The sequence below is a fragment of the Heterodontus francisci genome, chromosome 34 (assembly GCF_036365525.1).
Source record: "Heterodontus francisci isolate sHetFra1 chromosome 34, sHetFra1.hap1, whole genome shotgun sequence".
Taxonomy (NCBI): Eukaryota; Metazoa; Chordata; class Chondrichthyes; order Heterodontiformes; family Heterodontidae; genus Heterodontus; species Heterodontus francisci.
The window spans coordinates 41,170,163-41,181,379 of NC_090404.1; the positions used below are offsets into that span (position 1 = coordinate 41,170,163).

The 11,217-nt window shown below is 44.2% G+C and overlaps 1 non-coding gene across 1 annotated transcript; it reads right to left on the reverse strand.

The window, feature by feature from the left end:
- Positions 1–10,728: 10,728 nt before the first annotated feature.
- On the reverse strand, positions 10,729–10,823 carry trnai-uau (transfer RNA isoleucine (anticodon UAU)). Its single transcript has 2 exons — positions 10,786–10,823; positions 10,729–10,764 (listed from the first exon to the last, which is right to left on the reverse strand). It is a non-coding gene; the product is annotated as a tRNA-Ile (tRNA).
- Between the last annotated feature and the right edge of the window lie 394 nt (positions 10,824–11,217).

Below are 11,217 nucleotides of genomic sequence, written 5' to 3' on the forward strand. Positions count from 1 at the left end.
CTGTGATTGCTTTAAACTTTGTGGCTGCTTTCACGGGCGAATCCCAGCTCTCCATTCCTCCACCACTGTCACCCGCACTCAAACTGTATCTTTCTCCAGCACGTTGTTGTGAATATCACAATTCCTGAATTACAAGTGTCCTCTGAATCACCGGACATGTGAGAGACAAGTTTGTAGATGCAGCCTAATGTACAGTAAATGATAATACTTTGAAAGTGGGAAGTTCCAGTGCAGCTTTTGTACAAAACAAAAAACGTCTCTGTCACAGAATGAGAATGGCCACTTCCTGGGGGAAAATAGCATCGGATCCACGTCTAAAAGGATTCCAATGACAATGATCGGAGTCATTAGTTTCAGGGAGAAAACCTCGGAAACTCATCCTGAACGCAATTTACATGCAGATGAGCAGAGGAATGATCGGATAAGGCTGGGTTTGTATTCCTTGGAAGAGAGAAAGTTAAGGGGAGATGTAATGGAAGTGTATAAAATTATGAGGGACCTGTTTCTCAATAGACAGGCCAGAATTAGGTTTTCATTGCTGAAGCCACATTTAGCACTGTCAGTAGAAGAAAAACAATCAAGACAGAAGGAGAGTCATGATAGGGGTAGCGTGGGAGAAAGAATTCTGAAGTTGAACCAGAAGGTGAGAGTGAAGATTCATCATCACAATTGGTTGAAGTGGTGACCAGGAAGAGTATTGGAAGATGTGGTCCTCGTACATATTTAGTCAAGATGTTTTGTAGTGGAAAAGTTACGTTGGACATAAAGGTCATTTTTTCCCTTCAGAGGTTCACAAAAAAAAAGAAAGAAGTTGGAAAGAATCAAATGTGTCTGATAAATCAGATAGTTTTTTTACGAGTTGAGCACCAATTGTTACTCAAACAAAAATCATGCCTGAAACTTGTGCAAGAAAATGTTTGAGTTCAGATTCAAGGCAGAGTTGGAGAGACATGTCTGATGAAGTGGAAATTTCAAATGTAGCTCAAGGTCCAAATCAGCCTCTGTTGAAGAAACCTCTCCTCAGACTCAGTCCAAGATGGGTCAAGGTCTTTCCACAAGTTCTGGATGTTTGAATCAGGAAAGAAGGTGCCAGAGAATAGGGGAGTGGCAAATGTGACACCCTTATTCACGAAATGTGTAAGGTCAGTCCGAGCAATTACATGCCAGTTGGTTTTTCGAAACAATAGTCAGGGAAAATATCAATTTACACGTAGAGAGGTTCCAGGTAATTAAAATAACCAGCATGGATTTGTAAAAGACAGATCATGCATGACTAATTTAATTGAATTTTTTATGAAGTAAAGTAGAATTTTGATGAAGGGAGTGCGCTGAATGTTGTTTATATGGATATTAATAAAATATTTGATAAGGTACCACATTAAAGGGTTGTTAATAAAATTGTGACTCATGGAATAGGACGGTCAGTGTCCAGTTGGATAAAATATTGGCATAAGTACTGAAAACAACAAGTCAAAGAAAATGGAAGTTTTTCAGACTGGATGATGATAGACAGTGATGTTCCCCAAGACTCAGTGCTGATTTTTGTTCTTTATGTAAATGATGTGAATCCAGGAATAGATAGCAGAATTACAAAATTTGATGATGACACAAACCTTGGAGCTGCAGCAAACATTTGAGCATCATATGAACAGCCCACAACAGGCCATCGATAGGATAGTAGAATGGACAGAATGGTGGCAGATAGAATTTTATCCTCACAGGTGCGAAGTGATGCATATTGACAGAAGAATTAAGGAGAGGCAATGTAGACGTAATAGCATAGTTCTAAAGAGTGTGCTGGAACAGAGTGACCTGGGAGTGCCGGTGCATAGATCTTTGAAGGTGGCAAGATATACTGAGAGAATAGGAAGTAAAGCATAAGGAATCTTAGGCTTAATAAAAAGAAGTACTCGGTACAATTATGGTGAACCTTTATAAAGCTCTGGTTAGCCACAACTCTGTCCTGTTCTTGTCACCACATTTCAGGAACGATATAGGTAGGGGAGGTCCTTAATGAATCCTTTGCTTCAGTATTCACTGGTGAGAGTGACTTTGTCGTTTGTGAAGATTGGTCCTTATCATCATTGATGCCAGCCTCGAGAGAATTCCATTAAATCCACGTGCTGTCAAGAGACGGGTGAAAGCACTGAATATAGTAAACACGATGGGCCCTGACACAATTCCAACTGTCATACTGAAGATCTGTGCTCTCGAACCAGCTGTGGCCTGAGAGACGCGGTTTCAGTATAATTGCAAAATGCACATCTTCCTGACAATGCGCAATTTGCCCAGCTATGTCCTGTCTAGAAAAATCGGGAAAAGTCCAATCCGCCCATTAACGACCCCATCAGTCTACTCACAATCATCAGCAAAGTTGTGGAAGGTATCGTTGACAGTGCTATCAATAAACAATTACTCAGTAACACATCGTTGACCGATGCTCAGTTTGGGTTCCACCAGGGGCACGCAATTTCAGACTTCATTACAACCTTGACCAAACATGGAAAATAGAGCTGTTTCCAAGAGGTGACAGTGACTGAAATTGACATAAAAATAACATTAGACCTAGCATGGGATCAAGGAGCCCGAACTAAACTGGAGGCAATGGGAAAGAGGGGGAAAATGCTCCACGAGATGACGTCTTACCTAACACAAAGGTATATCCCAGGGGGAGTGTTTGCTCGAGTGGTTGGGGGGGATTGAACTAAAATGGCAGGGGGATTGGAAACTTTGCAAGGAGTCAGAGGAAGGGGGAATCAAGGACAAGAACAAAAGACATTAAGGGGAATAAGAAAAGTGATAGGCAGAGAAATCAAGGGCCTGAATCAAACAGGGCCACAGTGAAAAATAGTGGGAAGGAGACAAGCAACGTAAAAAAGACAAGCCTTAAGGCTTTGTGACTTAACGTGTGGAGTATTAACAATCTTCTTCTTTGGCCTCCTTGTCTCGGGAGACAATGGGTAAGCGCCTGGAGGTGGTCAGTGGTTTGTGGAACAGCGCCTGGAGTGGCAAAAAAGGCCAATTCGAGAGTGACAGACTCTTCCACATGTGCTGCAGATAAAATTGGTTGTCGGGGCTGTTACGCAGTTGGCTCTCCCCTTGCACTTCTGACTTTTTTCCTGCCAACTGCTACAACAGGCCATAGATAGGATCGTAGAATGGAGAGAATGGTGGCAGATAGAATTTTATCCTCACAAGTGTGAAGTGATGCATTTTGACAGAAGAATTAAGAAGAGGCAATGTAGACGTCATAGCATAGTTCTAAAGAGTGTGCTGGAACAGAGTGACCTGGGAGTGCTGGTGCATAGATCTTTGAAGGTGGCAAGATATACTGAGAGAATAGTTAGTAAAGCATAAGGAATCTTAGGCTTAATAAAAAGAAGTACTCAGTACAATTATGGTGAACCTTTATAAAGCTCTGGTTAGCCACAAATCTGTCCTGTTCTTGTCACCACATTTCAGGAACAATAAAGGTAGGGGAGGTCCTTAATGAATCCTTTGCTTCAGTATTCACGAGTGAGAGGGACCTTGTCGTTTGTGAGGACAGCGTGGAACAGGCTGATATGCTCGAACAGGTTGATGTTAAGCAGGAGGATGTGCTGGAAATTTTGAAAGACATGATGATAGATAAGTCCCCGGGGCCATAAGAGATATACCCAAGGTTATTCCGGGAAGCGAGGGAAGAACTTGCCGCGGCTTTGGCGATGATTCAGTTTAGTTCAGAGATACAGCACTGAAACAGGCCCTTCGGCCCATCGAGTCTGTGCCGACCATCAACCACCCATTTATACTAATCCTACACTAATCCCATATTCCTACCACATCCCCACCTGTCCCTATATTTCCCTATCACCTACCTATACTAGGGGCAACTTATAATGGCCAATTAACCTATCAACCTGCAAGTCTTTGGCATGTGGGAGGAAACCGGAGCACCCGGAGGAAACCCACGCAGACACAGGGAGAACTTTGACGATCTTTGCGTCCTCACTGTCCACTGGAGTGGTACAAGATGATTGGAGGGTGGCAAATGTTATTCCCTTGTTCAAGAAAGGGAATAGGGATAACCCTGGGAATTACAGACCAGTCAGTCTTACGTTGGTGGTGGGCAAATTATTGGAGAGGATTCTGAGAGACAGGATTTATGATTATTTGTAAAAGCATAGTTTGATTAGAGATAATAAGCATGACTTTGTGAGGGGCAGGTCATGCCTCACAAGCCTTATTGAATTCTTTGAGGATGTGACAAAACACATTGATGAAGGAAGAGCAGTGGATGTGGTGTATATAGATTTTAGCACGGCGTTTGATAAGGTTCCCCATGGTAGGCTCATTCAGAAAGTAAGGAGGCATGGGATACAGGGAAATTTGGCTGTCTGGATACAGAATTGGCTGGCCCATAGAAGACGGAGTGTGGTAGTAGGTGGAAAGTATTCAGCCTGGAGCTCGGTGACCAGTGGTGTTCCGCAGGGATCTGTTCTGAGACTTCTGCTCTTTGTGATTTTTATAAATGACTTGGATGAGGAAGTGGAAGGTTGGGTTAGTAATTTTGCCGATGACACAAAGGTTGCTGGAGTTGTGGATAGTGTGGAGGGCTGTTGTAGGTTGCAACGGGACATTGACAGGATGCAGAGCTGGGCTGAGAAGTGGCAGATGGAGTTCAACCTGGAAAAGTGTGAAGTGATTCATTTTGGAAGGTCGAATTTGAATGCAGAATACAGGCTTAAAGACAGGATTCTTGGCAGTGTGGAGGAACAGAGGGATCTTGGGGTCCATGTCCATAGATCCCTCAAAGGTGCCACCCAAGTTGATAGGTTTGTTAAGAAGGCATATGGTGTGTTGGCTTTCATTAACAGGGGGATTGAGTTTAAGAGCAGCGATGTTATGCTGCAACTCTATAAAGCCCTGGTTAGACCACGCTTGGAATATTGTGTTCAGTTCTGGTCGCCTCATTATAAGAAGGATGTGGAAGCTTTAGAGAGTTTGCAGAGGAGATTTACCAGGATGCTGCCTGGACTAGAGGGCATGTCTTATGCAGAAAGGTTGAGGGAGCTGGGGCTTTTCTCATTGGAGCGAAGAAGGATGAGAGGTGACTTGATAGAGGTGTATAAGATGATGAGAGGGATAGATAGAGTGGATAGCCAGAGACTTTTTCCCAGGGCAGAAAGGGCTATCACCAGGGGGCATAATTTTAAGGTGACAGGAGGAAGGTTTAGAGGAGATGTCAGAGGTAGGTTCTTTACACGGAGAGTGGTGGGTGCGTGGAATGCACTGCCAGCGGTGGTAGTAGAAGCAGATACATTAGGGACATTTAAGCAACTCTTGGATAGGTACATGGATGATGGTAGAATGAAGGGTATGGAGGTAGTTTGATCTTAGGGTAGGTTAAAGAGTCGGCACAACATCGTGGGCCGAAGGGCCTGTACTGTGCTGTACTGTTCTATGTTCTATGTTCTTTGATATGAGGGTCCTTGAGAGAGTTCAGAGGAGATTTAGCAGAAGGGTTCCAGGGATGGAGCATTTTAGTTACAAGGTTAGGTTAGCATCCGCAGTATTTTGCTTTTATTTTAGGTTGGCAGAGCTGGGGTTGTTCTCCTTAGAACAAAAGAGATTGAGGGGAGATTTAATAGCAGTGTACCAGATTATGACAGGCTTGGATAAGTTAGACAAGGAAAAATTGTTCCCATTAACAGACTGCACAAGGAGTAGTGACCACAATTTGCCAGTTCTGTGGAAAAAAAGGATGTGGGGGAGTATGAGGAAGCACTGTTTTTATATCTCAAGTGATAATGACCTGGAACTCGCTGCCCACAAGAGTGGTGGAAGCAGAAATTATCAATGCCTTCAGGAGGAATTCTGAGAAAAGCAGACTTGCAGGGCTATGGGCATCGAGCCTGACTGCGTTGCTCTGTGCAGAGATGGCATGGGCCGAGTTGTCTCCTTCTCTGCTGGAAATAACTATGAAGTTTTGCAGTGTTCTCACCACACGTGGCTCCTGTTCCTTTGATGTCACATCACAGTTCTATTGTTCCCCTTCTTCTGGCCAGTTCAGACTAATGAATGACTGCTCTCTGCACTGGACAGCTGTTTCTCATTGCACCCCGTTTCTAAAAGTCTATGCTCTAGGTGAGGCTCGAACTCACAACCTCGGCATAGCTCATTAATTGTACTGCTGTTTCAGCACCACGCGCTTACCGATTGCGCCACTGGAGCCACATTGCTCCCCTTATAGTATGGCGAATTGTAGGCAAGTTAGCTGAACATCAGTCGTCTGGAAAATGTCCGAATCTATCATGAAGGAAGTGTGAACAAGCACTTGGAAAATCATTGTCTGATCAAACAAAGTCAACATGTTTTTACCGAATGGAAATCTTGATTGACAGATTTATTCCAGAATTCTGAGGATGTAACTGAAAGGGCAGGAATGTAGTATAATTGGATTTCCAAAAGGCATTCGGTAAGATTAATACATTAGATAAAGGCTCATGGAATTGAAGTAATATATTAACATGCAAGGAGGACTTAGAGGTAAACAGACAGAAAGCAACAAGTAGGGATAAATGGAGCATTTTCAAGATATCAGACTGCAACTCGTGGAGTGCCTCAAGGATCAGTGCTGGGGCCAAAGCTTTGTCCAATACGGAGAGTGTGGTGGAAGCGGATTCGGTCCTGGGTTGAAGAGAAGATTGGTCCTTATCATCATTGATGCCAGCCTCGAGAGAATTCCATTAAATCCACGTGCTGTCAAGAGACGGGTGAAAGCACTGAATATAGAAAACACGATGGGCCCTGACACAATTCCAACTGTCATACTGAAGACCTGTGCTCTAGAACCAGCTGTGGCCTGAGAGACGCTGTTTCAGTATAATTGCAAAACGCACATCTTCCTGACAATGCGCAATTTGCCCAGCTATGTCCTGTCTACAAAAATCGGGAAAAGTCCAATCCGCCCATTAACGACCCCACCAGTCTACTCACAATCATCAGCAAAGTTGTGGAAGGTATCGTTGACAGTGCTATCAATAACCACTTACTCAGTAACACATCGTTGACCGATGCTCAGTTTGGGTTCCACCAGGGGCACGCAATTCCAGACTTCATTACAACCTTGACCAAACATGGAAAATAGAGCTGTTTCCAAGAGGTGACAGTGACTGAAATTGACATAAAAATAACATTAGACCTAGCATGGGATCAAGGAGCCCGAACTAAACTGGAGGCAATGGGCAAGAGGGGGAAAATGCTCCACGAGATGACGTCTTACCTAACACAAAGGTATGTCCCAGGGGGAGTGTTTGCTCGAGTGGTTGGGGGGATTGAACTAAAATGGCAGGGGGATTGGAAACTTTGCAAGGAGTCAGAGGAAGGGGGAATCAAGGACAAGAACAAAAGACATTAAGGGGAATAAGAAAAGTGATAGGCAGAGAAATCAAGGGCCTGAATCAAACAGGGCCACAGTGAAAAATAGTGGGAAGGAGACAAGCAACGTAAAAAAGACAAGCCTTAAGGCTTTGTGACTTAACGTGTGGAGTATTAACAATCTTCTTCTTTGGCCTCCTTGTCTCGGGAGACAATGGGTAAGCGCCTGGAGGTGGTCAGTGGTTTGTGGAACAGCGCCTGGAGTGGCAAAAAAGGCCAATTCGAGAGTGACAGACTCTTCCACATGTGCTGCAGATAAAATTGGTTGTCGGGGCTGTTACGCAGTTGGCTCTCCCCTTGCACTTCTGACTTTTTTCCTGCCAACTGCTACAACAGGCCATAGATAGGATCGTAGAATGGAGAGAATGGTGGCAGATAGAATTTTATCCTCACAAGTGTGAAGTGATGCATTTTGACAGAAGAATTAAGAAGAGGCAATGTAGACGTCATAGCATAGTTCTAAAGAGTGTGCTGGAACAGAGTGACCTGGGAGTGCTGGTGCATAGATCTTTGAAGGTGGCAAGATATACTGAGAGAATAGTTAGTAAAGCATAAGGAATCTTAGGCTTAATAAAAAGAAGTACTCAGTACAATTATGGTGAACCTTTATAAAGCTCTGGTTAGCCACAAATCTGTCCTGTTCTTGTCACCACATTTCAGGAACAATAAAGGTAGGGGAGGTCCTTAATGAATCCTTTGCTTCAGTATTCACGAGTGAGAGGGACCTTGTCGTTTGTGAGGACAGCGTGGAACAGGCTGATATGCTCGAACAGGTTGATGTTAAGCAGGAGGATGTGCTGGAAATTTTGAAAGACATGATGATAGATAAGTCCCCGGGGCCATAAGAGATATACCCAAGGTTATTCCGGGAAACGAGGGAAGAACTTGCCGCGGCTTTGGCGATGATTCAGTTTAGTTCAGAGATACAGCACTGAAACAGGCCCTTCGGCCCATCGAGTCTGTGCCGACCATCAACCACCCATTTATACTAATCCTACACTAATCCCATATTCCTACCACATCCCCACCTGTCCCTATATTTCCCTATCACCTACCTATACTAGGGGCAACTTATAATGGCCAATTAACCTATCAACCTGCAAGTCTTTGGCATGTGGGAGGAAACCGGAGCACCCGGAGGAAACCCACGCAGACACAGGGAGAACTTTGACGATCTTTGCGTCCTCACTGTCCACTGGAGTGGTACAAGATGATTGGAGGGTGGCAAATGTTATTCCCTTGTTCAAGAAAGGGAATAGGGATAACCCTGGGAATTACAGACCAGTCAGTCTTACGTTGGTGGTGGGCAAATTATTGGAGAGGATTCTGAGAGACAGGATTTATGATTATTTGTAAAAGCATAGTTTGATTAGAGATAATAAGCATGACTTTGTGAGGGGCAGGTCATGCCTCACAAGCCTTATTGAATTCTTTGAGGATGTGACAAAACACGTTGATGAAGGAAGAGCAGTGGATGTGGTGTATATAGATTTTAGCACGGCGTTTGATAAGGTTCCCCATGGTAGGCTCATTCAGAAAGTAAGGAGGCATGGGATACAGGGAAATTTGGCTGTCTGGATACAGAATTGGCTGGCCCATAGAAGACAGAGTGTGGTAGTAGGTGGAAAGTATTCAGCCTGGAGCTCGGTGACCAGTGGTGTTCCGCAGGGATCTGTTCTGAGACTTCTGCTCTTTGTGATTTTTATAAATGACTTGGATGAGGAAGTGGAAGGTTGGGTTAGTAATTTTGCCGATGACACAAAGGTTGCTGGAGTTGTGGATAGTGTGGAGGGCTGTTGTAGGTTGCAACGGGACATTGACAGGATGCAGAGCTGGGCTGAGAAGTGGCAGATGGAGTTCAACCTGGAAAAGTGTGAAGTGATTCATTTTGGAAGGTCGAATTTGAATGCAGAATACAGGCTTAAAGACAGGATTCTTGGCAGTGTGGAGGAACAGAGGGATCTTGGGGTCCATGTCCATAGATCCCTCAAAGGTGCCACCCAAGTTGATAGGTTTGTTAAGAAGGCATATGGTGTGTTGGCTTTCATTAACAGGGGGATTGAGTTTAAGAGCAGCGATGTTATGCTGCAACTCTATAAAGCCCTGGTTAGACCACGCTTGGAATATTGTGTTCAGTTCTGGTCGCCTCATTATAAGAAGGATGTGGAAGCTTTAGAGAGTTTGCAGAGGAGATTTACCAGGATGCTGCCTGGACTAGAGGGCATGTCTTATGCAGAAAGGTTGAGGGAGCTGGGGCTTTTCTCATTGGAGCGAAGAAGGATGAGAGGTGACTTGATAGAGGTGTATAAGATGATGAGAGGCATAGATAGAGTGGATAGCCAGAGACTTTTTCCCAGGGCAGAAAGGGCTATCACCAGGGGGCATAATTTTAAGGTGACAGGAGGAAGGTTTAGAGGAGATGTCAGAGGTAGGTTCTTTACACGGAGAGTGGTGGGTGCGTGGAATGCACTGCCAGCGGTGGTAGTAGAAGCAGATACATTAGGGACATTTAAGCAACTCTTGGATAGGTACATGGATGATGGTAGAATGAAGGGTTTGGAGGTAGTTTGATCTTAGGGTAGGTTAAAGAGTCGGCACAACATCGTGGGCCGAAGGGCCTGTACTGTGCTGTACTGTTCTATGTTCTTTGATATGAGGGTCCTTGAGAGAGTTCAGAGGAGATTTAGCAGAAGGGTTCCAGGGATGGAGCATTTTAGTTACAAGGTTAGGTTAGCATCCGCAGTATTTTGCTTTTATTTTAGGTTGGCAGAGCTGGGGTTGTTCTCCTTAGAACAAAAGAGATTGAGGGGAGATTTAATAGCAGTAGACAAGATTATGACAGGCTTGGATAAGTTAGACAAGGAAAAATTGTTCCCATTAACAGACTGCACAAGGAGTAGTGACCACAATTTGCCAGTTCTGTGGAAAAAAAGGATGTGGGGGAGTATGAGGAAGCACTGTTTTTATATCTCAAGTGATAATGACCTGGAACTCGCTGCCCACAAGAGTGGTGGAAGCAGAAATTATCAATGCCTTCAGGAGGAATTCTGAGAAAAGCAGACTTGCAGGGCTATGGGCATCGAGCCTGACTGCGTTGTTCTGTGCAGAGATGGCATGGACCGAGTTGTCTCCTTCTCTGCTGGAAATAACTATGAAGTTTTGCAGTGTTCTCACCACACGTGGCTCCTGTTCCTTTGATGTCACATCACAGATCCATTGTTCCCCTTCTTCTGGCCAGTTCAGACTAATGAATGACTGCTCTCTGCACTGGACAGCTGTTTCTCATTGCACCCCGTTTCTAAAAGTCTATGCTCCAGGTGAGGCTCGAACTCACAACCTCGGCATAGCTCATTAATTGCACTGCTGTATAAGTACCACGCGCTTACCGATTGCGCCACTGGAGCCACATCGGTCCCCTTATAGTATGGCGAATTGTAGGCAAGTTAGCTGAACATCAGTCGTCTGGAAAATGTCCGAATCTGTCATGAAGGAAGTGTGAACAAGCACTTGGAAAATCATTGTCTGATCAAACATAGTCAACATGTTTTTACCGAATGGAAATCTTGATTGACAGATTTATTCCAGAATTCTGAGGATGTAACTGAAAGGGCAGGAATGTAGTATAATTGGATTTCCAAAAGGCATTCGGTAAGATTAATACATTAGATAAAGGCTCATGGAATTGAAGTAATATATTAACATGCAAGGAGGACTTAGAGGTAAACAGACAGAAAGCAACGAGTAGGGATAAATGGAGCATTTTCAAGATATTAGACTGCACCTCGTGGAGTGCCTCAA